Source organism: Eucyclogobius newberryi, unplaced genomic scaffold (genome assembly GCF_026437365.1).
Source record: "Eucyclogobius newberryi isolate DKJ021-1_F unplaced genomic scaffold, fEucNew1.0.hap1 SCAF_18, whole genome shotgun sequence".
NCBI classification, from domain to species: Eukaryota; Metazoa; Chordata; class Actinopteri; order Gobiiformes; family Gobiidae; genus Eucyclogobius; species Eucyclogobius newberryi.
Genome location: NW_027315812.1, coordinates 8719295 through 8733031, shown reverse-complemented (window position 1 = coordinate 8733031; position 13737 = coordinate 8719295). Strand labels below are relative to the sequence as shown.

Genomic DNA, 13737 nt, shown 5'->3' with positions numbered 1-13737 from the left:
TATTAACTGAGCTTCGATTATAAGACAAATGTGAAATATCTGTACAATTAATCGCAAACGTGCAGAAATATAATTTAATATATATTTTTTTTTATTTTAATATATATATTTTTTTATTTTTTATCAGTCATTTTTGTACTAAAAACGACACAATTTTTTGTTGCTATATTGCCCACTTCTGACCACAATAATAATCAATATTTATACTTATACTCCAGAGCGACTTATATGTGATATTATTTGTTATTTTCACACTTGCAACCGCATTTCATACTCCAGTGCAACTTATCTATGTTTTTTTCTTCTCTATTATGCATTTTTTGGCTGGTGCGACTTATACTCAAGTGCGATTTATAGTCCGGAAAATATAGTAATATTCTCTTTATGTTTCCATGTGGGGTTATAATAGTTCTGATAAAGCTCAAGATTATTCAAAAACAATTCACAAAAGTTAAATTTTGTCTAGTTTAAGTGATTTTTTTAGTATCGATATTTGTTCAAATAAGTATCTAGGTTTGTATTGATTAATTTAAATGTTGTTCCACTTTTGACAATCCAAACAGAGACAAGCGTCCTCCAGAACTGCTCATTTTTAACTCTAAAACGCTTTATTTATATCTATAACTGGATCACTGACATTTCAGCTTTATGTATTTTTAACAGATTTTTTACCGGATGTTTAAACTGATTTTTGAAACAGATTTTTTTATCTATAACACAGACACAGACACAGACACAGACACAGACACAGACACAGACACACAGAGACACAGAGACACACACACACAGAGACACAGAGACACACACACACACACACACACAGAGACACAGACAGACACACAGACACTCAGAGACACAGAGACACAGACACACACAGACAGACAGACACACAGACACACAGAGACACAGAGACACAGAGACAGAGACACACACAGACACACACACAGACACACACACAGACACACACACAGACACACACACAGACACACACACAGACACACACACACACACACAGACACACACAGACACACACAGACACAGACACAGACACACAGACACACAGACACACAGACACACACACACACACAGTGTGAACCGACCTGAGCCCGGCGTCGCACCGACACGCCCATCGTCCGGACACTTTTTTTAAAAAAATCCACAAATGTTATTCTGATCCACGGCAGCAGGAAACAAACAAACAAACACACACACAAACAAACACACACACACGCTCTCTGTCTCTCTCCACGTGCCGGTGATGTTGACAGGTCTGCGGCTCAGGGCGAAGTGATGCTCGAAGGCGGTCCGCGCTCAAACAGGACTGAGGGGGCGGGGCCAAAGCACAGGCAGCCAATCGGAGAGCAGGTTTATAGTCTGAGGAAGCTAAATGGAGAGCAAAGGCTTCTCCTCTCTGCTCTCGTTCTTCTCTTCCACAATTCTCTTCTTACACTGCCGCATTTGCTCAGTAATAATCATAATAATAATAATGATAGTTGTTTATTAAAGTAATTTGATAATAGTTTCAGGTAAATTAACTATATACTCTAAAACACGCAAAATACTGTGACTTTTAGAACAAAAACAGCAGCAATATTGCATCAAAATGTCAAAGTGAATCAAATAGTTTCTACTTTTCATCATTAATACACTTTATTTACTTTATAAAAATGTATATTTGTAAATGTTCTCCATCTAAAAGCGTTCAATAAGCATTTTGAAACATTTAATTTGCTTGTGTATGCCATAATGTGCAGTAGAGAGAAGAGTTTGACGAGTCGACTGATAAAATAATCGTTAGTTGCAGCCCTGTGTAAAAAAGTTTATTTAAAAGACAAATGTCGTAGTTTTTTCTCGCAGAAAAAGAGGTCCAAGGCTTTTGATTGTGTCATTGTTTGATTCTCTGACCTTCTGTTGGTTAAATACACAATACTGGAATGAACAAAAATAAATAGAACAAAAAATACTTGGATTTTGCTTCTGAAATAGTCACGATTATTATTATTATTATTATTAGGATTATATCGTGACCTGAATTATCACGATTATCGATTAACCTGATTAAGACAATAGACGTTTCTGTGTCTTTTTTAACAATCCAATAAATATTTAAATTCCTCCATAGCAACAACTGCGACATTAGTCATCCTTCAATACATCTCCCACCGCCAACTCTTTCAGACAAATCATTCATTTCCTGCTTTTGGAGTGACAAGTACTCAAATGAACAGACGTCGCGGTAACTAACAAATACAACGCCAAACAGCTTTGATTCTAATCTTTCTATTGGTCTCCGTGGGTGACCTGGCAGTGCCCTCGCTCTCCTCAGACACACCCGAGGGCACAAACCCAACGCACCAGAAAAACACATTTTACCGTGACTCACGACGTCGACATTCCTGCAGCGACGGACCGACTCGTTCTACACCCACCGCGCGCCGACCGAACCCGAAATACACGTGAAGAAGAAGGAGAAACGCCACGCGGGGGACGGAGAAGCGGCGTAGACTTTAGCCGAGTGAAGCATTAAATGATCAGATTCAGGAGATCTTTTTGCGTTTGACGGACGTAAATTTGCAGCGTTGATTTGATTTGGATCGTTCAGAAATCGGATGTTTTTCTGGCGCTTTGGTCCGATTCCTGGCGCGTAAATGTCATGGTTAATGTTCAAATGATGCATAGACGGATGGATTTTTAATGGTAGTTAACATTTTCTATAGTTAATAGCCTGATTTCACCCGTCTACAAAACAACCAAGGCCGTGAACAATCATTATTTTAGCAGTCAGCGATTATTTATGTGATTAATCCGTATTTTCCGGACCATAAGTCGCACCTTTTTTCATAGTTTTGGCCTTTGTACGACTTATACTTATATTTATACTCCGGAGCGACTCATGTGATATTGTTGTTATTTTTACACTTGCAACTGCATTTCATACTCCTGTGCAACTTATATATGTTTTTTTTCTTCTCTATTATGCATTATTTGGCGACTTATACTTCAGTGCGACTTATAGTCCAGAAAATACGGTAGACTTTTTTACATTTTTAACCAAATAAAAGGTTGAAATATTGTGACTGGAGACTTCGAGATCAAGAATATTAACAAATAAACTGTATTATGGATACAAATCTAAAACAATGTTCTTTTTTGACATTTTTGCTTTAATAACGCCACAGTTTTTGTCGTAAAAAGATGTCTCCGCGTGCATTTTGGCGTCTGCACGGTCCAGACAACCATTGAAACGATGAAAGTAGGACTACGATAAGGTTTAGGACAGGAGCAGACAAAAGCCGGGACTCAGATGTTGAACGGAGAAGAGGAATCCGCAGGGTCAGAAAAGCTTCACAGCGCCGCGAGAAATAGTTTAGAGTTTGTGGGAAACACGTGGGCTGCAACCAAATCTCCACAAGTCACGGAAGGCACAAGACTCAGCAAACAACAACATAACAACAAGAAAAAGAGAGGGATTAAACGGTGACTTATTAAAGTGTCAATAAATCTACAAAAGCTTTACATTGACAGCATTAAACTATCGGAAATAATCTGATTTTGTGCAAGTTTTGTGTCCTTAAATCACATAAAGCCAGACAGTTATTACTCTTTATTTGGAGAAGTAGTTTCCTAAAATACTTCAAGATAAACTGCAGAGAATGTGGCCACAAATGAATGCATCATATTTGCACAGGAAAGTGTTGTGAAGTGCTGCCCTCTACTGGACTCTTCTGCACATTACAGCCACATTAGTGTAAAGCGTGTGCATCGTAAACGGAGCAGGAGATCACAGAATAAAATAAATGACAATGTACTTTAAGATGTAGAACTGGAGCCTGACAAAAAAAAGACTTTAGCGCTGATTTGTTTTGAGTTATTTAAGTTGATCAAAAGGTTAAAACTGTTAAAACGTCTCCTTTTACTTCACAAATCCTTCAAAACAATGTTCAAATCTGATATCGCCTCACAATCTATAATGAGAAAGACGATACACTTATAAAATCATTCAGTTTGTACAACGCATGTAAAAAAAAGGTTATTTTTAAGCTGAAGGGAAACAAAAAATTATAAGAAATGTCAAGAAAACATCACCAAAAACAGTTAAATTGTGATAATAGTACGAAAGACAAGATGACAGTTTGAAAAATGAACTGAATCCATAAGAGTTTGATACGAGTTTGTTCTGTTTTTGAAGGTGAAGTCGAGGATCGTTTTTCATCCTCCAGAAGAAATCAATACGTTCTTATGGGAAACACACAACTTTATCTTTTATATCGAAGCCTTTTTCAAAAACACACCCTCAGGTTTAAATTACTTTCAATATAATGTTTCTCTTCCTCCAAAATCCTACTCAACAGGGCACAAAAATGTCTACTATGAATTACGAGTTTTAATTAAGTTGTGGATAAATGTATTGCATTCTAAAACAAAAAACACAAAGACGTCCTGCAACATGACACTTTTCTTCAAGTCAAAAAGGTATAATACCTTTTTTTTACTACAATGTCACGTTTATCTCCACTTTTTATATTTTTAAGAAGTAATTTAAAGTGTGTCCTGTGGTGTGACATGAAAGATCAAATATTTTAAACGACTACTTTAAAAAGCTCAAAAGAATAATTTGAATAGACAATATTTTAATGGAAATGTCTTTTTCCATTTATGTTTTTTTATCTTCAGAGAAAAAAAAAAGACAAAAAGAAAAAGAAGTTATATAATAAAAAAACAAAATCATAAAAAAGGATCATTATTGTATTTGTGTAAAATCCTACTTCTCTAAAAAAAATATCTCACAATTATTCAACATACACATACCGTATTTTCCGGACTAGAAGTCGCACTTTTTTTTTTATAGTTTTAGCCGGGGTGCGACTTATACTTATATACTAACTCCGGAGTGACTTGTGATATTGTTTGTTATTTTCACACTTGCAACTGCATTTCATACTCCAGTGCAACTTATATGTTTTTTTCTTCTCTATTATGCATTTTTTGGCTGGTGCAACTTATACTCAGGAAAATATGGTATCTATATATATATAAAGTCATGCATTGTATTTTGTAAGATGGTCAAACATGTTGCATCTCAAGTGAACAGAATGATGTAATGCCGGTGAAAGGTCTCGTTGCAGAACTGATTTGTTTGTTTAACTCATTCCTTGCGCCCTCTAATGTCCAGTACATGCGTTTCCACATTTACAAGCGCCTCGTCCTGCCCTGCAGCCGAAAATATTTACCACCACATGTTCAGTCGTACGGAGCTTAAGGACTCTCCCTGAATCCTGTTACAGTTTGTCGATGGCGGCGGCCGAAGATTTCAAACTAATCTCTCCGCAAAGATGTAATTAAGCTCAAGTGTCGCGAGTCTTTCGTGTCATTTAAGCGGTTGTTTTAGGAGCGATGCTGCGTCACACGTTTTCTCAGGGATTCTGTGTCGCAGTTGTCAAAATCGGAGAAACAAACGTGGATTACAACGTGTGCACGACTCAAAACATTAGCGATAGAGCTCCCCCTGCAGCTCCCTGGTGAGAATACAGTGTCAGAGAACGTCTTATTTCGGTATGATCAGATACATTTCACATTGCCCGATATATGAGAAAAGGGCCAGGGTTTCTCAGGAGAGTTGTCTTTGTGTCGATGTTGCAAGGCAGCTTTTCCGCCCAGAGACAGCAGGGGGCGACGGAGGACACTTCAAACACCATGAAAATACATATTTAAACAACACAGGGACTTAGAAACACGTTCAATGAGGTGAAAATGTTTGCTCTCCATGAAAATGTGCACTCTGGACTGAAATGGCAACTCAAAAATCACAACAAAAAGATATCTTACTGATCCCTTTGGTGCGATAATGAAACGAGACGAGATTGTAGTGGATCCACAAGCGCATATCAAACCTGACCTTTTCTGATCCCGAGGCCTGGAGTCACCGTCCAATCGCGTTCCATCGACAAAGTGACAAACGGGAAGTTCAATCGACGCCATCAACAGCAGAGGTTTCCACAGCGACAGAATCTGCTCCTGATCCAGTTCAAAACGATATTTAAACCGCGCAAACGAATCTGCTAGAGCTCCGGTATCGGCTTTGGCCCCATCTCGCAATGGTAATAACGCAGTTCAGTGAAAGGTGCCAGGATGTAGGCTCCAGCGCAGGGGCGATAGTAACGGAAAAGCATCACGTTTTCGCTCTCAACGGGATTGAAACGACGACAGGGAAATGGATAAATGTGATAATATATTGTGTGTCATTTCATTAACAGGCCTGTAGATGGCAACAGCGAGTCATTTCTGTTCCATCTACGCTCTACACAAGTCAAACTACATGTATAATACTGTTTAATGCAGTTTATGTGACAATATTACAGCTTTTTCATTAGGAAAGTTGGATTTCATTGTTTTGTGTAAGTAGTTTGGTCAGAGGGATGTTTCGTAACACCAACATTGTGACATTCTTTGGTGTGACATATTGATTACTGTAAATATTGTGCAGAGGCGGGTGACAAAAGTGACACGCACAATGTGAATATTGTAGTTATTGCCTTCTTTACTACAATAAAACTGCCAAAAAGCTGCAAAACGAGTGGATGCAAACAAAAAGCAAACACTTATATACATATAATATATATTTCTGATTGATTTATTGACTTTGTTCCTGGCGTGGCTTCTTCACATTTACATTCTTATCATCTTGTGTTTGCAAAGTAGGCTTAACTTTATGATCTCATATTTAAATAAATGCCAACAGGAAACTTCAAAGAGTAACAGATTATATCGCATTGGCACATTTTTGAAATAAAGAGAGTGTTTAGTGCTGATAAAAGACGATAACTTAACTTCAACCAGTGGAAAAGCAGTTATCAGACACTAATTATCTTTTTTTTTCTTTTGTTATCACGGAGTCAACCTTTGTCCTGAAGGAAATAAAGGTTCAACCATCAACAATGCAAACATGTCAAACACAGAGGAAAAAGTGTGGAAAGTAACTAAAAACATACACATTTTCACGTGATTGTACTTTTTTGAGTGGATTTTAAATGTACTTTTACTTGTAGTGGAGCCGTCTCACTTCTGCCTCTGCGACTACATTTGGGATATTACTGTGCGTTTTTAAAATAATATCTCCTCCTTCTAATAACAATCGATTGCAAAAACGTTGTAAACAATTAAGGTTCACTTTTGTCTGTCTTTCCTCAACTTAATTCAACTTTTTTGCCCACTTCATGGTAAAAAAACACAGATAAGAACAAGTATAATCACGAGCACGACGGGTCAAACAAACAGTTAAGTTCTGGAAAAGTCACAGATAGAAACAAACGCAAACAACTACCGTAATTTCCGTACTATAAGTCTATTTTAGATCATTTTTCATATATAAAGGCGCACTGGACCATAAGACAAAACGTGTACCACACAAAATCAATTTGAGTGAGCACATCCAGAGTTAATCCGTATATAAGACGCACTGGATAAGAAGGATATTTTTGGAGAAAATTAAAGGCTTTTGCGCCTTATAGTCTGGAAAATACGGTAATATAGATCCCAAAGCTTTTATCTACCGTACTTTACCATCAAGGAATGAAAATGTTCTCACTTTCAGATTAAAGCGTTTGAATTTATTTCAAATGGACATCATTAACGCAATTAACTGAGCATCAAACTAAAAACAACTTTATGCTCATTTCTGGATAAAGTTTTTAGGTTTTTAATATAAAGAAAATACATGCAATATTCCCGCAATATTTCTTTCCTTGTGATATTGTGTCAGCTAATATTTGTTTTGCAATGTATACTGTGTGTTCAGTTCGACAGTTTAAATAGATGTAATAGAAACAGTTTTATTACTAATTTCCAAATTAATTTAATGAGCAAATATTTATTTTACAACTGAGACTGAAGCAACAGCAGAGTTTGAATATGTACAATGAACCTGAACAAACTCAAGTGTGACGGTGGACTAAAGCAGGACTAAAGCAGGACTAAAGCAGGACTAAAGCAGGACTAAAGCAGGACTAAAGCAGGACTAAAGCAGGACTAAAGCAGGTCTAAAGCAGGTCTGAAGCAGGTCTGAAGCAGGTCTGAAGCAGGTCTAAAGCAGGACTAAAGCAGGACTAAAGCAGGACTAAAGCAGGACTAAAGCAGGTCTAAAGCAGGACTAAAGCAGGTCTAAAGCAGGTCTAAAGCAGGACTAAAGCAGGACTAAAGCAGGTCTAAAGCAGGGCTAAAGCAGGGCTAAAGCAGGACTAAACCAGGACTAAAGCAGGACTAAAGCAGGTCTAAAGCAGGGCTAAAGCAGGACTAAAGCAGGACTAAACCAGGACTAAAGCAGGACTAAAGCAGGTCTAAAGCAGGGCTAAAGCAGGACTAAAGCAGGTCTAAACCAGGACTAAAGCAGGTCTAAAGCAGGACTAAAGCAGGACTAAAGCAGGACTAAAGCAGGTCTAAAGCAGGACTAAAGCGGGACTAAAGCAGGACTAAAGCAGGACTAAAGCAGGTCTAAAGCAGGACTAAAGCAGGACTAAAGCAGGACTAAAGCAGGTCTAAAGCAGGTCTAAAGCAGGACTAAAGCAGGTCTAAAGCAGGACTAAAGCAGGTCTAAAGCAGGTCTAAAGCAGGACTAAAGCAGGTCTAAAGCAGGACTAAAGCAGGTCTAAACCAGGACTAAAGCAGGTCTAAAGCAGGACTAAAGCAGGTCTAAAGCAGGACTAAAGCAGGTCTAAACCAGGACTAAAGCAGGTCTAAAGCAGGGCTAAAGCAGGACTAAAGCAGGACTAAAGCCAGGACTAGACCAGGACTAGACCAGGACTAAAACCAGGGCTAAAGCAGGTCTAAAGCAGGACTAAAGCAGGTCTAAAGCAGGACTAAAGCAGGACTAAAACCAGGGCTAAAACAGGACTAAAACCAGGGCTAAAGCAGGACTAAACCAGGACTAGACCAGGACTAGACCAGGTCTAAACCAGGTCCAGACCAGGACTAAACCAGGGCTAAAACAACACTTAAATGTGTCTAAAACAACACTTAAATAGGACTAAGATAACACTTAAATGGGACTAAAACAAGATTTAATTAGAATTAAAACAACACGTAAACGTGACTAAAACCAGTCTAGACCAGGACTTAAACAGGACTAAAAAAAGAAGTCAAAACGATAAATGAACTGAGACTTAATTAGGAGTTAAACAGGTCTCGACTGAGCTTTGAATGGGGAAAACCAGGATTAACCAGAACATTAGGACTCAAACTGGGCTAAGTGTGAACACACCCTTTCACTAAACCAGGATTAGGACCTGCACGACCAGGACACGGCTGCAACAGTATTAATTTGCAAAGCAATCAAGCTTGTTTGTTTAACTGATGAGTCATTAGATTATGAACACTCGTGACTATGAAACTCTGGACGACAAATACTGTCGCCTTTCTGTATTTTTATGTTTATTTTAATACAACTGCAAGGTACAATGTTATGTATTAAATAAGTGCAAAAAGACTTCAACTTACAAATCAAAGGCTAAAATCAGGAATCAAACAAAATCACAATTTGAGACCAAAAACTGGAATAATTGAGCTCAACTCAACCACGAAGAAACTAGGATTAAACAGATTCAATTAAAAAAAATCAGGGTGGAACAAAATTGACACAGAACCAGGTCAAAATCAAAACACAAGAAAGAGCAGCCACAACTAGAGGCTCCGTAGTGAAAAATAACCACACCAACCTTGATAATAAATGAAAATCCTTCCTCTTTTCGGTCTCTCGGAGGTATTTCCTGTATTTGAAACAGTTCCTCTGGCTGTAGTTACTTCACTGCAGCCTCTGAGCAGCAGCAGGAGCAGTAGTAGTCTGTATTTCCAAACACGTTGCTCTGAGTTTGAGGCATAACCTGTTTTCTCTGACTGTCAGACCGGGAAACGCCCACTGCAAATGCCGTTAGTGGACCGCGCAACACGCCTCAGACACTACGGGCTCGCACAGGACGCACAGATCGCCCCAGAAAAGGATCAGAAGGAAGACAAATACAGATATTGCGTACATTTAATGGAGTTCAGATGCTATTACTTTACCTGTATGACATTAAACTTATCTTTATCCGTGAAGAAATGACAAATAAATGTAAGATGGACGGGTTTAATGCCATACGGGGGAACATTTGAGGCAATGGCATCTCCACGAATCTGAACGTTTGTGAAAGTTAAAGCGACACAAAAAAAAGCAAGACAAAAACTGCGCTTTACCCGTAAGTGTCAAATGTGTAACTCAAGTTAAAGTTTTGGGCAGCACATGAATAAATCTGACGATACTTAAAGGCGCTGTACCCGATTCTTACGTGTAAACATCGTGAAATAAAGGACAGTTCGTTTTAATCTCCTTACCACGCGTTTCGCTCACTTTCCTAATGCAAATGCGAGCAAAGAGCTGGGGTGACCAGACGTCCCCTTGTACCCGGGACAGTCCCTGAGTCCTACGTCGCAGCAGATGGAGCCAAAACCATTGATTTGTCCCAGTTGTGCCTGTTTATGACCACTCTGAGACCAACAGTAAAGAGAGGAATTATTACCATATTTTCCGGATTATAGGTGGCACCTTTTTTCATAGTTTTGGCCGGGGTGCGACTTATACTTATATACTTATACTCCAGTGCGACTTATACTTATATTTATACTCTGGAGCGACTTATATGTGATATTATTTGTTATTTTCACACTTTCAACTGCATTTCATACTCCAGTGCGACTTATATATGTTTTTTTCTTCTCTATTATGCATTTTTTGGCTGGTGCAACTTATACTCCAGTGTGACTTATAGTCCAGAAAATATGGTTGTTTCTTTGCCAAAAAATTTTGAAAATCTTGCTTTAGAATAACCTAAACACAAAAAAATGCACGATAAAAAATACATTTAAATGCCTATAAATTGAATTAAAAACACTGTATTTTTTTCTTTTAAAAATGCCACGATGATGATTTTTAAGCCTTTACGATTATTCTCACCGTTCACGCCGGTCTCATCAGCGTTTGCTCCGCCCTCTCCGGCGTGACTCACCCATAAGTCCCGCTCCACATTAATATTTCAGGATGAAGCTAAACTGCAGAGCGTCTGGAGTGTTTTATTGGCAAATAAGGCGTACGGAAGTGACAAACGCTGGCACGTCAGCGATGTGAAAGCAGTTTGTCCACATGAACGTGTTTTCACCAGTACGCTCACTGAAGGTGGAAAAACGACTGCAAATGAAATGTTTTAGTGGCAAAAGTTGATCAATTATTCATTCTTTTTTGCCATTTTGAGCCGATAATGCCATTAATAAAACCGCTTAAGAGTCTGTGCAGTCCAAACGACGACTGAAGTGCCTTTTGATACAATTGTCCACTTTGTGGCACATTTTCAAAGCCGAGATGTCGTTTTTTGACAAATTATACTACTCATTTAGACACTGATTATTCCTTAAGCGCCTGGAACGCTTTAGTTTGGAGACGATTGGACGAGAGAGGACGCAGACTCGGGTGAAAACTGTGGCAAAAAGTGGAAATACTTAAAGGTTTTGAGAGCTTTTGTCAGAATGTCAATAGTGGACAGTGGGACATGTCCTTGGAAATGCACAATATACAAATTAAATTACATCCAAACTAGAATTAAAACTGGACAAGAACATGATCAAAACTGTGTTCACTCTTGTCGTTGTTTGCTCCTAATTTGAGCCTGTTTTAGTCTGGATGTGAGCTCAGTTTGGTCCGGTTCTAGTCCTTGTTTAGCCCCGATCCAGACCAAAGGATGTGTGAACGCACCATAAACTAAACCAAGACCAGAACCAGGCCAGGCATTAGTTCTGTTCTGGTCCAGGTTTAATCCCGATGTCGATGATGTTTCAAGTGTTTCATGTGTTCATCATGGTGTTCAGTGTGACGTGGACTGAACCAGAGCTCGTGCTGGACTGAACTTTCCTCGTGTTGTGGGTGAAACACTGATGGACAGAATGACAGGAAGTGGTTTGATTTCAGAGAATGAAGAACGACCGGTCTGACGCGTTCAGAGCCTCATGCTTCAGAAAACACAAGGAACATGACTGGCGCGTGGGTCTGGTTTATGTGCGCGCGCGCGCGTGGGTCTGGTTTATGTGTGCGCGCGTGGGTCTGTGTGCGCGCGTGGGTCTGGGTGCGCGCGCGTGGGTCTGGTTTATGTGCGCGCGCGTTGGTCTGGTTTATGTGCGCGCGCGTGGGTCTGGTTTATGTGCGCGCGCGTGGGTCTGGTTTATGTGTGCGCGCGTGGGTCTGGTTTATGTGTGCGCGCGTGGGTCTGGTTTATGTGTGCGCGCGTGGGTCTGGTTTATGTGCGCGCGTGGGTCTGGTTTATGTGTGCGCGCGTGGGTCTGGTTTGTGTGCGCGCGTGGGTCTGGTTTATGTGTGCGCGCGTGGGTCTGGTTTATGGGTGCGCGCGTGGGTCTGGGTGCGCGCGTGGGTCTGGGTGCGCGCGTGGGTCTGGTTTATGTGCGCGCGAGGGTCTGGTTTATGTGTGCGCGCGTGGGTCTGGTTTGGGTGCGCGCGTGGGTCTGGTTGGTCTGTGCGCGCCTGGGTTTCAATGATCCGTGCGCGCGTAGGTTTGTGTGGTCTATGCGCGCGTGGGTTTGTTTAGTCTGTGCGCGCGTGGGTCTGTTTGGTCTGTGAGCGCGTGGGTTTGTTTAGTCTGTGCGCGCGTGGGTCTGTTTGGTCTGTGAGCGCGTGGGTTTGTTTAGTCTGTGCGCGCGTGGGTCTGTTTGGTCTGTGAGCGCGTGGGTTTGTTTAGTCTGTGCGCGCGTGGGTCTGTTTGGTCTGTGAGCGCGTGGGTCCTGCAGTCTCCGCGCGCGTGATGCCCTGTGCGCCGCAGTGGACGGATGCCTTCTCACGTCAAAAAGCGCCCCCACGGAGAGAGAGAGAGAGAGAGACACGCGGCTGCTGCATCAATAAATAATCATCATCTCACGCGCTCACGTTGTTGCCGCGTGCGTAAAAGTTTCTGCGCGCGGTAAATCCTCACGCACGCGGCGGCCCGGGAGCGCGTGCGGGACAGGAGCAGAGAGACGCACTCACCTCCAGATGAGAGACGCGAGGAGCACCGCTGTGTGGGACGCAGCACGCGCGACAACTGCAGCTGGCGACCAGTGCAACGCGGGAAGCACCTGCCACGAGCCACACCTACACTTCCGGCCGGGCCAAGCATCCTTCAGCATAAGACACGAGTGTTACGAGTGTAAACGCTTTTATTGCGTCATGGCTACGGACGTAAAATACACAACAACGCGTTTTTATGAAGGTTATTTTGTGTTTTTATTACGATTTTATTTTTTTGACATAGAATTTTTTTTGACATAGAACTCATTTATTTTTTTACATTGAATCTAAGCCACGTTGCCTTCTACAGGGTGAAAAGAGGCCTGTTTTTGTCTCTGAGGGCCGGTCTTTAAGGTGCTCAGGTGGTTGAATGTAATATTTTTGATTAAATAATTTTAAATAATTAAGTTTTTAAAGGTTGAATGGACGATTTTTTTTTGAGTCATTTCCTTATGTTCCTTATTTCCTTGAACGTGGCGTGGACTGCCGATTAGTCCTGCCACGTATCAATCATAAAACGCACCTACCGCTCACCTGCAGCCGCGTGCGGCTCGTCCCCACGTTTCCGCGTGTCTAAGCGCATTGATCTATCATAATATAGTTCCCTCAGTGTACGGGACGAAATGAAGACGGAGAAAGACAGTTCGAGCTGACTCAGAAGTAGA

At 40.7% G+C, this 13737-nt stretch overlaps 1 protein-coding gene across 1 annotated transcript in view; it reads right to left on the bottom strand.

Annotated features, from left to right (window-relative positions):
• pld1b (phospholipase D1b) overlaps positions 1-9797 on the bottom strand; it is a 46590-nt gene extending 36793 nt beyond the window's left edge. The window contains exon 1 of the mRNA XM_072450461.1: positions 9702-9797. The gene's annotated coding sequence lies outside the window, so the exon portion shown is untranslated. The remainder of the gene's footprint in view (positions 1-9701) is intronic.
• Positions 9798-13737: the final 3940 nt, after the last annotated feature.